General features: G+C 42.9%; 6 non-coding genes across 6 annotated transcripts; 1 reads left to right on the forward strand and 5 right to left on the reverse strand.

The window, feature by feature from the left end:
• Positions 1-1,306: 1,306 nt before the first annotated feature.
• trnaf-gaa (transfer RNA phenylalanine (anticodon GAA)) lies at positions 1,307-1,379 on the reverse strand. Its single transcript has one exon. It is a non-coding gene; the product is annotated as a tRNA-Phe (tRNA).
• A 1,768-nt stretch (positions 1,380-3,147) lies between these two features.
• On the reverse strand, positions 3,148-3,220 carry trnaf-gaa (transfer RNA phenylalanine (anticodon GAA)). The gene has a single exon. It is a non-coding gene; the product is annotated as a tRNA-Phe (tRNA).
• Positions 3,221-4,231: 1,011 nt separating this feature from the next.
• Positions 4,232-4,304, reverse strand: trnaf-aaa (transfer RNA phenylalanine (anticodon AAA)). Its single transcript has one exon. It is a non-coding gene; the product is annotated as a tRNA-Phe (tRNA).
• A 971-nt stretch (positions 4,305-5,275) lies between these two features.
• Positions 5,276-5,349, reverse strand: trnaf-gaa (transfer RNA phenylalanine (anticodon GAA)). The gene has a single exon. It is a non-coding gene; the product is annotated as a tRNA-Phe (tRNA).
• Positions 5,350-7,119: 1,770 nt separating this feature from the next.
• Positions 7,120-7,192, reverse strand: trnaf-gaa (transfer RNA phenylalanine (anticodon GAA)). Its single transcript has one exon. It is a non-coding gene; the product is annotated as a tRNA-Phe (tRNA).
• Positions 7,193-13,734: 6,542 nt separating this feature from the next.
• trnar-ucu (transfer RNA arginine (anticodon UCU)) lies at positions 13,735-13,826 on the forward strand. Its single transcript is given in 2 exon segments — positions 13,735-13,771; positions 13,791-13,826. It is a non-coding gene; the product is annotated as a tRNA-Arg (tRNA).
• Positions 13,827-16,200: the final 2,374 nt, after the last annotated feature.

Genomic DNA, 16,200 nt, shown 5'->3' on the forward strand with positions numbered 1-16,200 from the left:
CAGAAGGCAACAGAGAAATAAAAGCCAAATACAGACGATAGAAATATTTCTATTCCTTGATGCCTCTGTATTCCATCCCCCTCCTGTTCATTTCGAAATTCATATAAAAACATCGCACCCAGAGATACAAAGCTACAGTTCATATACAAACATAACTCTCATATATACACACCCACAGTTCATATATAAACAACGCACTCATGTATGCACTCCCGCAGATCATATGTAAATATTGCACTCATATATACACAACCATTGTTCATATATAAACATCGCACTCATATATACACACTCACAGTTCATATATAAACATCGCACTCATATATACACACCCACAGTTCATATATAAACATCGCACTCATATATACACACCCACAGTTCATACATAAACATCGCAATCATATATAGACACCCACAGTTCATATATAAACATCGCACTCATATATACACACCCACAGTTCATATATAAACATCGCACTCATATATACACACCCACAGTTCAGATATAAACATCGCACTCATATGAACACACTCACAGTTCATATATAAACATCACACTCATATATACACACCCACAGTTCATATGTGAACATCGCACTCATATATACACACCCACAGTTCATATATAAATATCACACTCATATATACACACCCACAGTTCATATGTGAACATCGCACTCAAACATAAACACCCACAGTTCATATATAAACATCACACTCAAATATACACCCCCACAGTTCATGTGTGAACAGCGAATTCATATATAGACTCCCACACTTTATAAAACAACAACGCACTCTTACTAAACACGCACTTAATATCTACCCAAAGCCCTGTTTATAGTTCTCATTAAAATCTGAACACTGAAAGTTTAACTGTTTTCCAGATACTGTCCGTCCTGTTCTGTATTTTCAGCTTTAAATTTGCTGACGTACGGCAAAGGGAGCGCGATATCGGTCCTGGTGGTGAAAGCTGCTTCGACGGAGGAGTCAGTGTCTTGGAACTGGCCGGGATTGGAACGTTCTTGTGTCACATGAACTGTCTGAAAGGCGCGGATTCACATGAAGATCATCAGCGCGGTGCCGACACCTGGTGCTGCAATGTTAGCGGCACCGAGAGTGACAAAACCAAGAGAAAAAAGCAGAAGATATGAGAGAAATCAAAGCCAAATATAGACACCATAAATATTTCCCATCCTTGATGCCTCTCGATTCCATCACCAATTCTTCAGTGGCGGGTATCAAATTTTACTGTAAATAAATGCGAGAATCGAAGCAAGGAAGAAGAAACGAAATAACCAAAAACTGCCGAAACTCGGAATTGAACCAAAGACCTTTAGATCTTCAGTTCAACGCTCACCCAACTGAGCTATTTCGGCCCCTTGTCAAAAGTTTACTTTATGTCATTGTCTTGGAAGAAAATATAAATCCAGGAGGCATTTCCCCTCCTGTTCATTCCGCAATTCGTTTAAAAAATCGCACTCATAGATACACACCCACAGCACATATATAAACATCACACTCATATACACAAACCCAGAGTTCATATATAAACATCGCACTCATATATACACACCCACGGTTCAGATATAAAGAGCGCACTCACATATACACACCCACAGCTCATATATAATGATCGCACTCATATATACACACCCACAGTTCATATAAATATCACACTCATCGATACACACCCACAGCTTATAAAACCACAATGCATTCATACATCCACATCCAGTTCATTGAAGGGAGATCGGTACCGACTGCCGATTGAGCTCTCGGATGGGACAGGCGGAAGCAACAGAAACCGAACAAACTCTGGATCTCATCCTCAACACAGACCGGTGGATCCACCTGTGAAGTTACACCGTACTTTGATAGCATGGACGGTAACGGGTTCTGAGAAGGCATCAGGACGTCTAATGGCTTCTGAGTGGCGATCCATTTGGGCAAGGGGATCTCAGAGAGGGGAAGGGATAGTCAGAGGGCATCAGAGAGTGCAATGGGGCTCAGAGCGGCGAAGGGACAGTCAAAGGGTCTCAGAGAGTGTAATGGGGCTCAGAGAGGGTAAGAGACAGTCAGAGGGTATCAGAGAGTATATTGAGATCTCACAGAGGGGAAGGACTGCCAGAGGGTATCAGAGAGTGTAAGGACGCTCAGGGCGTATCAGTGGGTGAGGGGCACTCAGCGGGTATCAGAGAGTGTAAAGGGCGCTGACAAGGTTCAAAGAGGATAATGGACTCTCTGAGAGAAGATGAGGAGCTCAGGGAGAATCAAAGAGGGTAAGTTGGGCTCAAGAGATATCAGATAGGCGAATGGATCCAGAGTTGGCATCCGCTTAATATTATAAACATCGCACTCATGTATACACTCCCATTGTTCATATATAAACATCGCACTCAGATATACACACCCACGGTTCATATATAAACATCGCACTCATATATACACACCCACCGTTGATATGTGAACATCGCACTCATATAGACACACCCATAGTTCATATATAAACATCACACTCATATATACACTCCCATAGTTCATACATAAACATCACACTCATTTTTACACCCCCACAGTTCATGTGTGAACATCGAATTCATATATAGACTCCCACACTTTATAAAACAACAGCGCACTCTTACTACACACGCACTTAATATCTACCCAGAGCCCTGTTTATAGTTCTCATTAAAATCTGAACACTGAAAGCTGAACTGCTTTCCAGATACTGTCCGTCCTGCTTTGTATTTTCAGCGTTAAATTTGCTCACGTACGGCAAAGGGAGCGCGATATCGGTCCTGGCGGTGAATGCTGCTTCGACGGAGGAGTCGGTGTCCTGGAACTGGCCGGGATTGGAACGTTCTTGTGTCACACGAAGTGTCTGAAAGGCGCGAATACACTTGAAGATCATCAGCGCGCTGCCGACACCTCCTGCTCCAATGTCAGCGGCACTGAGAGTGAAAAAACCAAGAGAAAAAAGCAGAAGGTATGAGAGAAATCAAAGCCAAATAAAGCCGCCATTAATATTTCCCATCCTTGATGCCTCTCGATTCCATACCCAATCCTTCAGTGGCTGGTCTCAAATGTTATTATGAAGAAATGCGAGAATCGAAGCAAGGAAGAAGAAACTAAATAACCAGGAACTGCCGAAACTCGGGATTGAACCAAGGACCTTTAGATCTTCAGTCTAACGCTCTCCCAACTGAGCTATTTCGCCCCTTTGTCAAAAGTTTACTTTATGTCATTGTCGTGGAAGAAAATATAACCCCAGGGGGCATTTCCCCTCCTGTTCATTCCGCAATTCATTAAAAAAATCGTACTCACATACACACACCCACAGTTCATATATGAACATCGCACTCATAGATACAGACTCACAGCTCATATATAAAGATCACACTCATATATAAACACCCACAGTTCATATATGAACATTGCACTCATATATACACACCCACAGTTCATATATCAATATCACACTCATATATACACACCCACAGTTCATATATCAATATCACACTCATATATACACACCCACAGTTCATATGTGAACATCGCACTCAAATATACACACCCACAGTTCATATCTTAACATCACACTCAAATATGCACCCCCACAGTTCATATATAAACATGACACTCAAATATACACACCCACAGTTCATGTGTGAACAGCGAATTCATATTTTGACTCCCACACTTTATAAAACAACAGCGCACTCTTACTACACACGCACCTAATATCAACCCAAAGCCCTCTTCATAGTTCTCATTAAAATCTGAACACTGAAATTTTAACTGTTTTCCAGATATTGTCCGTCCTGTTCTGGATTTTCAGCGATACATTTGCAGAATTACGGCAAAGGGAGCGCGATATCGGTCCTGGTGGTGAAAGCTGCTTCGACGGAGGAGTCAGTGCCTTGGAACTGGCCGGGAGTTTAACGTTCTTGTGTCACACGAACTGTCTGAAAGGCGCGCATTCACATGAAGATCATCAGCGCGGAGCCGACACCTGGTGCTGCAATGTTCGCGGCAAAGAGAGTGACAAAACCAAGAGAAAAAGGCAGAAGGTATGAGAGAAATCAAAGCCAAATATAGACACCATTAATATTTCCCATCCTTGATGCCACTCGATTCCATCACCAATTCTTCAGTTGCGGGTATCAAATGTTACTGTAAATAAATGCGAGAATCGAAGCAAGGAAGAAGAAACTAAATAACCAAAAACTGCCGAAACTCGAAATTGAACCAAGGACCTTTAGATTTTTAGTCCAACGCTCTCCCAACTGAGCTATTTCGGCCCTTTGTCAAAAACTTACTTTATGTCATTGTCTTGGAAGAAAATATAAATCCAGGAGGCATTTCCCCTCCTGTTCATTCCGCAATTCGTATAAAAAATCGCACTCATAGATACACACCCACAGCACATATATAAACATCACACTCATATACACAAACCCACATTTCATATATAAACATCGCACTCATATATACACACCCACAACTCATATATAAAGAGCGCACTCATATATACACACCCACAGTTCATATATAAATATCACACTCATATATACACACCCACAGTTCATATATAAACATCACACTCATATATACACACCCACAGTTCATATATAAATATCACACTCATATATAAACACCCATCGTTCATACATAAACATCAAACTCATATATACACACCCACAGTTCATGTGTGAACATCGAATTCATATTTCGACTCCCACACTTTATAAAACAACAGCGCACTCTTACTGCACACGCCCTTAATATCTACCCAAAGCCCTGTTTATAGTTCTTATTAAAATCTGAACACTGAAAGTTTAACTATTTTCCAGATACTGTCAGTCCTGTTTTGTATTTTCAGCTTTAAATTTGCTGAAGTCCGGCAAAGGGAGCGCGATATCGGTCCTGGTGGTGAAAGCTGCTTCGACGGAGGAGTCGGTGTCTATAAACTGGCCGGGATTGGAACGTTCGTGTTTCACATGAACTGTCTGAAAGGCGCGGATTCACATAAAGATCATCAGCGCGGTGCCGACACCTGGTGCTGCAATGTTAGCGGCACCGAGAGTGAAAAAAACAAGAGAAAAAGGCAGAAGGTATGAGAGAAATCAAAGCCAAATGTAGACACCATAAATATTTCCCATCCTTGATGCCTCTCGATTCCACCCCCAATCCTTCAGTGGCCGTTATCAAATGTTACTGCAAATAAATGCGAGAATCGAAGCAAGGAAGAAGAAACTAAATAAGCAGGAAATGCCGAAACTCGGGATTGAACCAAGGACCTTGGAGATCTTCAGTCTAACGCTCTCCCAACTGAGCTATTTCGGCCCCTTGTCAAACGTTTACTTTATGTCATTGTCGTGGAAGAAAATATAACCCCAGGGGACATTTCCCCTCCTGTTCATTCCGCAATTCATAAAAAAAAATCGCACTCATATATACACACCCACAGCTCATATATAAAGATCGCACTCATATATACACACCCAGAGTTCATATATAAACATCGCACTCATCGATACACTCCCACAGTTTATACAACCACAACGCATTCATCCATCCACACCCAGTTTATTGGAGGGAGATCGGTACCGACTGCCCATCGAGCTCTCGGATGGGACAGTCGGAATCAACAGCAACCGAAAAACTCTGCATCTCATCCTTAACACAGACCGGTAGATCCACCTGTGAAGTTCCACCGTACTTTGATAGCAAGGACGGTAACGGGTTCTGAGAAGGCATCAGGGTGTCCAATGGCTTCTGAGTGGCGATCCATTTGGGCAAGGGGTTCTCAGAGAGGGGAAGGGACAGTCAGAGGGCATCAGAGAGTGTAATGGGGCTCGGAGAGGGTGAGGGACAGTCAGAGGGTATCAGAGAGTATATTGAGATCTCACAGAGGGGAAGGAGTGCCAGAGGGTATCAGAGAGTGTAAGGACGCTCAGGGCGTATCAGTGGGTGAGGGGCACTCAGCGGGTATCAGGGAGTGTAAAGGGCGCTGACCAGGTTCAAAGAGGATAATGGACTCTCTGAGAATATCAGAGAAGATGAAGAGCTCAGGGAGAATCAAAGAGGGTAAGGTGGGCTCAGGAGGTGTCAGATAGGCGAATGGATCCAGAGTTGGCATCCTCTTAATATTATAAACATCGCACTAATGTATACACTCCCATTCTTCATATATAAACATCGCACTCATGTATGCACTCCCGCAGATCATATATAAACATCGCACTCATATATACACACCCACAGTTCATATGTGAACATCGCACTCATATATACACACCCATAGTTCATATATAAACATCACACTCATATATACACACCCACAGTTCATATATAAACATCACACTCATATATACACACCCACAGTTCATATATAAACATCAAACTCATATATACACATCCACAGTTCATATATAAACATCAGACTCATATATACACACCCACAGTTCATATCTTAACATCACACTCAAATATGCACCCCCACAGTTCAAATATAAACATCACACTCAAATATACACATCCACAGTTCATGTGTGAACAGCGAATTCATATTTTGACTCCCACACTTTATAAAACAACAGCGCACTCTTACTACACACGCACCTAATATCAACCCAAAGCCCTCTTCATAGTTCTCATTAAAATCTGAACACTGAAATTTTAACTGTTTTCCAGATATTGTCCGTCCTGTTCTGGATTTTCAGCGATACATTTGCAGAATTACGGCAAAGGGAGCGCGATATCGGTCCTGGTGGTGAAAGCTGCTTCGACGGAGGAGTCAGTGCCTTGGAACTGGCCGGGAGTTTAACGTTCTTGTGTCACACGAACTGTCTGAAAGGCGCGCATTCACATGAAGATCATCAGCGCGGAGCCGACACCTGGTGCTGCAATGTTCGCGGCAAAGAGAGTGACAAAACCAAGAGAAAAAGGCAGAAGGTATGAGAGAAATCAAAGCCAAATATAGACGGCATAAATATTTCCCATTCTTGATGCCTCTCGATTCCATCCCCAATTCTTCAGTGGCGGGTATCAAATGTTCCTGCAAATAAACGCGAGAATCGAAGCAAGGAAGAAGAAACTAAATAATCAGGAACCTGCCGAAACTCGGGATTGAACCAAGGACCTTTAGATCTTCAGTCTAACGCTCTCCCAACTGAGCTATTTCAGCCCCTTTTCAACAATTAACTTTATGTCATTGTCTTGGAAGAAAATATAACTCCAGGAGGCATTTCCCCTCCGGTTCATTCCGCAATTCATAGAAAAAATCTCATTCATATATACACACCCACAGCTCATATATAAAGATCGCACTCATAAATACACACCCACAGCTCATATATAAAATCGCACTCATATATACACACCCACACTTCATGTAAATATCACACTCATCGATACACTCCCACAGTTTATAAAACCACAACGCATTCATACATCCACATCCAGTTCATTGGAGGGAGATCGGTACCGACTGCCGATAGAGCTCTCGGATGGGACAGGCGGAAGCAACAGCAACCGAACAAACTCTGCATCTCATCCTTAACACAAACCGGTAGATCCACCTGTGAAGTTACACTGTACTTTGATAGCAACGACGGTAACGGGTTCTGAGAAGGCATCAGGACGTCTAATGGCTTCTTAGTGGCGATCCATTTGGGCAAGGGGATCTCAGAGAGGGGAAGGGAGAGTCAGAGGGTATCAGAGAGTATAGTGAGATCTCACAGAGGGGAAGGACTGCCAGATAGTATCAGGGAGTGTAAGGACGCTCAGGGCGTATCAGTGGGTGAGGGGCACTCAGCGGGTATCAGAGAGTGTAAACGGCGCTGACAAGGTTCAAATAGTGTAAAGGACTCTCTGAGGGTATCAGAGAAGATGAGGAACTAAGGGAAAATCAAAGAAGGTAAGGTGGGCTCAAGAGGTATCAGACAGGCGAATGGAACCAGAGTTGTCATCCTCTAAATATTATAAACATCGCACTCATATATACACCCCACAGTTCATATATAAACATCACACTCATATATACACCCCCACAGTTCATATATAAACATCACACTCATATATACACCCCCACAGTTCATATATAAACATCACACTCATATATACACCCCCACAGTTCATATATAAACATCACACTCATATATGCACACCCACAGTTCATATATAAACATCACACTCATATATACACACCCACAGTTCATATATAAACATCACACTCATATATACACACCCACAGTTCATATATAAACATCACACTCATATATACACACCCACAGATCATATATAAATATCGCACTCATACATACACACCCACAGATCATATATAAATATCACACTCATATATACACACCCACAGTTCATATATAAACATCACACTCATATATACACACCCACAGATCATATATAAATATCGCACTCATACATACACACCCACAGATCATATATAAATATCACACTCATACATACACACCCACAGTTCATATGTGTTCATCGTATTCATATATGGACTCCCACACTTTATAAAACAACAGCGCACTCTTATTGACATCCACTTAATATCTACTCAAAGTTATGTTTCTCGTCCTTACCAAAGACTGAACACTGAAAGTTTAACTGTTTTCCAGATACTGTCCATCCTGTTTTGTATTTTCAGCATTAAATTTTCTGAAGTCTGGCAAAGGGGGCACGATATTTGTCCTGGCGGTGAATGCTGCTTCTGACGGATGTCTCGGTGCCCAGGAGCTGGCGGGGATTGGAAAGATCTTGTGTCGCACGAAGTGTCTGATCTGCCCGTATACACATGGAGGTTATCAGTGCGGTGCCTGCACCTCGTGCTGCAATGTTAGTGTGTCTGACATCAGCTTAAAAGGCGGCTTGTTGCAAACACGTTGTGGTCACAGTTTCTGTTTGCGCATAACTGAACTTCAGTCGTTCAAAATGAAATGTTTTCTTTGCTGCTTCACAATAAACAGTATCTTATTGTAAAATTTCGCTCATTGGTTCCTCAGTGTCAGAGGGAGAATTGTCTAAAACTCCTCATTTATTTCATTGTTCGTTCAGAATTAGCCCACGGATTGACACAGAGAGATGAACACAGCGAGAGATACAGAGTATCGGTAAACACAGCGAGAGATACAGGGTATCGGTAAACACAGCGAGAGATACAGAGTATCGGTCAACACAGCGAGAGATACAGAGTATCGGTAAACACAGCGAGAGATACAGAGTATCGGTAAACACAGCGAGAGATACAGAGTATCGGTAAACACAGCGAAATGGAGAAGAGAAATAGAAAAATATAAACTGCCTCAAACGCTAACAGACAGTGATAGGTCGATATCAGGAAGAGGAGGTGGAGTCGTTGCAACTTAATTTGTCTCCTTAATTTGCAAAAGCTGGGCAAATTGCCTTTTTTGTCACAAGAGATCCAAGGTTCGATTGCCAGCGGCGCCTTTTTGTTCCATCTGATATTTACCTCATTTGTGAATTAAACAACAAAGTAACACAGGCCGTATTTGTATTAATTCCGGAGCCAACAAGGAAAGGACTGCTGAAATGCTCGTTCTTTGCACAGGCGGAACTCTTACTGAAGTAGCAAGCATTTGAGCTTGACAAATCATAGAATCGTTCGAGGAGGGAAGGAGGCCAAAACTCTGCTGCCCGTATCCTAACGCTCAACAAGTTCCGTTCTCCCACCTTCCCTGTGATCACTAACCTACATTGGCTCCCAGTCCGGGAAAGCCTCGATTTAAAAATGCTCATCCATGTTTTCAAATCCCTCCATCTCTTCGCCTATCCCTATCTCTGCAACCTCCTCCAGCCCTACAATTCTCATCCTTCTTTTCAAATGCCTCTATGGCTTCGCCCCTCCCTGTCTCTGTAACCTCCTCCAGCCCTACAACCCTCCGAGATTTTAGCGCTCCTCCAATTCTTCCTTCTTTTGCATCCCCGATTTTAATTGCTCCACGATTGGCGGCCGTGCCTTCAGCTGCCTCGGCCCTAAGCTCTGGAATTCCCTCCCTAAACCTCACCGCCTCTCTACCTCTCTCTCCTCGTTTAAGATGCTCCTTAAAACCTACCTCTTCAACCAAGCTTTTGTTCATCTGTCCGAATACCTCCTTATGTGGCTCAGTGTGAAATTGTGTTTGATAATCTCTCCTGTGAGTCGCCTTGGGTCGTTTCATTACGTTAAAGGACCGAAATAAATGCAAGTCGTCGTCGTTGTTGATGTTGTTGTTGTTGTGGCACTTTATCAACCGCATTGCCCTCATCAACCCTCTCTGTTACCACATCAAAAAACTTAATCAAGTTAAACACGATTTGCCTTTAACAAACCCATGCTGGCTTTCGTTTATTAATCCACACTTGCCCAAGTGACTATTCATTTTGGCCCGGATCATCGTTTATAAAAGCTTTCCCACCACCGAGTTTAATGTTACTGGCCTGTTGTTGTTGAGTTTATCCTTACACTCTTTTTGAACAAGGATCTAACATTTGTAATCATCCAGTCCTCTGGCATCACCCCCGCATCTAAGGCGGATTGGAAGATTATGACCAGGACCTCTGAAATTTCCACCCTTCCACTCCCTCAGCAACCTTGAAAGCATCCCATCCGGTCCGGGTGAATTATCAACTTTAAGCATAGCCAGCCTTTCAAGTGCCTCCTCTGTATCAATTTTCACCACATCCAGTGTCTCAACTACCTCCCTTTTTACTGTGACTTTGGCAGCATCTTCTTCCTTGGTAGAGACAGATGCAAAGTACTCTTTTAGTGCCTCAGTCACGCTTTCTGCCTCCATGCGTAGATCTCCTTTTTGGTCCCGAATCGGCCACACCCCTCCTATTATGAACCTTTCATTATTTAAATGCCTGTCGAAGACTTTTGGATTAACTTTTATGTTAGCCGGCAAACTATGTTCATATTCTCTCTTTGCCCCTCTTATTTACTTTTTCACGGTACTTCCTATATTCAGCCTGGTTCTCACTTGTATTGTCAAACTGATATCTATCATAAACCCTCTTTATCTGCTTCATTGTACCCCCTATCTCTTTCGTCATCCAGCGATCTCAGGCCCTACCTTCGCCCCTCTTGGGAATCTACCTAATCTGGACCCGAAACATCTCCTCCACCCATTGTTCAATTATATTTTAGCCTGCCAATCTTTGATTCCAATTTACACGGGCCAGGTACGTTCTCAACCCATTAAAATTGGCCCTTCTCCTGTTAAGTACTTTACTCGAGATTGCTCCTTCTCCTTCACCATAACTCATCTAAATCTTATGATACTATGATCACCGTTCAATAAATCTGACACTGACACTTGCTCCAATCGACCCACCTCATTCTCCAGAACCAGATCCACCAATGCCTCCTTCCTCGTATCATTATGTGTTAATCTTAACACATGTGACGTATTTGTATATTTGTTGTATTTAATGCAATATATTTGAGCTGCGAATGTGTCCAAAACACGTTTTCAGGATAATGCACTCGTGGGCTTATTTTACAAACTCCTTTAACTGCAACCAGCAACCAATCTCCATGAAAGGTTGCGAAGCAAAGCTGGTTTCAGAGCAGTTTTCGGCGTTCAGCTTTTATCCGCAATGTGTAATTAGTAGAAACTCATTTAAAGCACATCTTAGTATCAATGAGAATGTCAGGCACAGGACAGTTGGGTGGAACCGTCTCTTATAATAATGACAAAGTGTAATAGATTATAAAGTGAAAAAGCCAATCCAATCTCTCAGTCTCTCTCTGTCGCTTTCTCGGTGAGTGAACGTAAAACAGCAGAAGAAGCTAAAACAAAGAACTGAGCAGTTTTGTTTGTTTCCTTTTCCTTCGGGCGAGTACAGTTGAAGAGAAGGATTTCTGTTTCCTGCTGGACAAATAACTGGAATGAGCAGTGTATCTCGTTCCCATGGTACCCAGTGAAACATCCACGTTTGGATCTCACATTTACACTGATACCTTCCTTCCTCACTAATTATAGGAAACTTTTGGTAAGGTTCAATCACACTTCAGAAGTCCAGAAGCGCAAAGGAAGGTGGACACCTCGTGGTGACGTAACCTGCAGGCGAGGGAGGTTTCCAGTTTTACCTGGAGCTGTAAATGTATAAACTCCTTCCAATGTACAAACTCCCCTCACCAACAGTAATTCAATTCTAACTGATCTGAGACTTTGGTCATTAATGGTGATTATACTTTGTCCAGTTAAAGCAGCAGTAAAATCCGTTTTGTGTTATATACATAGCCGTTCAGTCAATATAAAACATTGTCATCCGACCTACCATGAGCAATGCCACACGGGGTATGTTAGGTTACGGACAGTTCTGCCTCCAGCAGTTGTTCTCTCGGTCACACATCCGGCATCACCTCTCCGTCTCATACTGCAGAGTCACGCCTGAATATAAACACATTTCTGTTTCAGACTTTGACCTGAAGGTCAACAAATCACAATTCAAGAGGAAGGGAACAAACAAATCAAATATTTAAGAACGTTAACGGATATAAAATTCACAATAAATGACTGAGGAAAAAATGAAGCAAACGGATCAAGATGAACAATTAGCAAAAGGGAACAATTAAAGAAAGGAGAAGGGGAACCGATCAAATCGCTCCAAATAGTTTTTGAAAAATCCTTTCGTTTTTCATCTTAGTTTCTCTGTTAAGTTGGGGACGAACATCGAGAAATACTTTTCGTAACATCATAACGACAATTAGAATAAACATTTCACAAAGTAGGCCTTAATCTTACTTACACGATAGCATGTTATGGGTTTGTAAAATCTGCAATTGTTTTACCATTCTTTAAGTTTAGAGGGATGCTCTGAATATATGTTCTACATTGAAACGGAAGTGGATTAATCAAATAAAATGAGGAAATTTGTTTATGAATTTGAAGAGCTGATTTTCCATGTTGGATATCGCGATATATTTATTTACGCAACTGTAATTTGTGAAATGATGGAATGTATTTATTTCTATATCTGTACAGGTAAGGAAATCCCCATTGGATCATTTCCAGGAACCAGTCAAGTACTTAAATTAGTTTGTCAAACCCAAAACACCCTTTGGGATTTGCTGATTGAAAATTTGCATGGAAATCGCGACCATCACAAAGCATTTGAACAAATATACCCGCTGAGGTTTCGGGGTTGTTACTGACTTCTTTATATCACTGAGTAACCTATTTGAAACTGGGTGAAGCTACAAATCTGATGATAAGAGTTTGGGTTAGAGAAGGAATAGATGAAAGTATCAAATTTAATTGCACTGATTCCACAAACACTGTACACCACATCGATTAAACATTGTTAACTGTTTCGACATAAAACTGGTGAGGGTGTAAATCGAAAGTTACAGAAAAAAAGCTAATTAATGTCTCAAATTTAATTTTGATATTGTTGCACAAACACTGAACATCCCATCCCCAAAACACTGTCCCGATCTAAAATCAGTCGGCAGGACCCTGAGCCACAGTGAAAATGCTGCGATATCAACCTGTTTCAAAACACACAGCCTTCTGATTTGGAGTCAGACGCGACTGTTCTTGCACCAGGCCCACAACAAGCGGCTGGAGCCGGATCCATTGGAGGGCGATCGGTGCAGACTGCCGCCGCGGCTCTCGGAATGTGAGAGGCGGAAGCTGGAGCAGCCTGACCGCCTCAACCACAGCACAGGATCCCCGCTCTGCCTCACATTGCATAACTGACTCTGTGGCGCAATGGATAGCGTGTTGGACTTCTACTTAAGGGTTTGAGGAGACATCCAAAGGTTGTGGGTTCGAGTCCCACCAGAGTTGGATTTTAGTTCAGGGATCGGGAACTGGGAAGTGAAATTTTGCAGCAAAACCGCAACAGGATCATTGATGTCCGTGAAGGACGGGAAGATTGGCGAAACATTCTCAAGGAGGAGACTCAACATCTGCTCAGACCGAATGTCAATCCGCTGGACTTCCGGCTCTGTCATACTGCATGTTCCTTCAGACAGGTTTCCAACTGGACACATGCATCAGGCTGCCGTGACAGCATTGGTGCTTCAGGGGTAGAATTCTTGCTTGCAGTAATTCTATTCCTGTAAAAGTGGCTCCTAAAAATCGCAAGATGGAAAGTGTCCTGCCTGAGCGGTCTAACCCGCTGGTTTAAATCTCCAGTTAAATCCCTGAAATTTAGATGGATCAAAATCATAGTTTGTGGTTCCAATTCCGCAGCCTCCCTCCGGAAAACAAGTAATGCTAAACATCTCATCTGCTATTGCAACAGCGCAGACTGGAGGACCCACATGGCAATTCAAATAAGTAGATGCATTTTGGAACACACCAATTGTACCTTCAACTCCGGTTGAAATGTTCACGAGCAAAAGGATTGTTTGACCTTGCTGAGACTCGAATTAACAACCACGGCATTTCCCGATCCTGCACTGTCATGGAAGGAACGCTCACTGACCGATTGCGCCGCTGGAGTCCGGTCACTCTGATCACCTGTCCCACTCTGCTGGAAAGAATCATAAGGTAAGAGGCCCTTACCTGTGGAAACGTGTCCTGTCCCCGTGATGAAACTAATATCTGCACTTCCACTTCCAGCTTCTTGCACATCCTCTGCTCCATCGCACGACAATCGGGTTTTCTGCGAACAGGTCAAAATGAACATTGCCAGAAATTCTATCAGTAGTAAGATTTGAACCCAGCGTCCACGCAGCGATTGGATTTATTATCTTAAAGCAGTGATTTCCGTTCGGACAACGCCTTGTCAGTCTTTCACTTTTTGTTTAATGCCCAAATAAATAAATTGGAGCTAATTGACCACATTTACGCCGTGCTGGGGTTGTTCTCCTTAGAGCAGAGAAGGTTCAGAGGAGATTTGCTAGAAGTGTTCAAAGTCATGAAGGGTTTAGATAAAGTTAATAAAGAGAAGCTGTTCCCATTGGCGGAAGTGTCGAGAACCAGAGGACCCAGATTTGAGGTGATTGGCAAAAGAACCAAAGGCGACATGAGGAAAATCCTTTTTTTACGCAGTGAATGGTTATGATCTGGAATGCGCTGCCTGAAAGGGTGGTGGAAGCAGATTCAATCGTGGCTTTCAAAAAGGAATTTGATAAATACTTGAAGGGGAAAATACAGGGTCACGGGGAAAGGGCCGGGGAATGGGACCAATGGGATTGCTCTTGCAAAACGCAGGTAAGGAATTGATCGGTCGAATGATCTCCTTCTCCGGTGTGTTCATTCTATGATAAATATTATTTTACATACAGTGAACAGACCATCCCGAAAAGACTGCCCCGCGTCAAAACAGAGTAATACTGAAACGTGATTTGAGCACGCATCTATTCTAATCTGGAGTCAGATGCGCTACGGTTGCGCTACGTGGTCATCAGCAAGTAGATGGAGCCGTATCCATTGGAGGGAGATCGGTACCGACCGCCACAGGGACTCGAAGAAACGGAAGCAGCAGCCGCAACAGCGCAGGAGCCCTGCTCTCTCATCCAGCCGTTACCAGCGGAGAGCTGCCAGTCCCGGCCTGAGCCCTGTCTGGGAGCCGCCTGCCATTCTTTCTTTACAGAACGGGACCGATCCAGTTTCAGCTCACACACAAGCTCAGGAATCCCACTCCTGTCAGATTCACTTATTTAAACCTTGTTTAGCTTCAGTGAATTGGGATTTAATTCAATCCTCATCTGCCCGCCGCTCTGTCAGTTCAGGACTTTATTTAAACCGACACTTGGAGCTCTGTTTTAGAGGGTGCCGACTGATTAAGCATTTCGCAGTCCCACCTCAAACACTTTTTGCTGCTAACTTCTGCTTAATACAAAGTTCCCAGGAACGAGGGAATTTCTCCTGGTTACTGAGTTCGAGTTAAGGAACAATAGGGGTGCGATTACACTACTTGGTGTATTCTATGGGCCACCAGCTAGTGGGACGGATATAGAGGAGCAAATTTACAGGGAAGATACAGAGAGGTGCAAAAGCCATCGAGTAGTGATAACAGGGGATTTCAGCTATCCTAATATAAACTGGGATAACAATAATATAAGGCGCAAAGAAGAGGAAGAATTTGTGAAATGTGTTCAGGATAACTTTCTCGACCAGTACGTTTCTGGCCCACTGAGGAAGGAGGCATTGCTGGACTTGGTTCAAAGGAATGAGGCGGGCCAAGTGGAGCAAGTGTCAGTGGGGGAGC

This window comes from Heptranchias perlo, chromosome 20 (genome assembly GCF_035084215.1).
Source record: "Heptranchias perlo isolate sHepPer1 chromosome 20, sHepPer1.hap1, whole genome shotgun sequence".
In the NCBI taxonomy this organism is placed as follows: Eukaryota; Metazoa; Chordata; class Chondrichthyes; order Hexanchiformes; family Hexanchidae; genus Heptranchias; species Heptranchias perlo.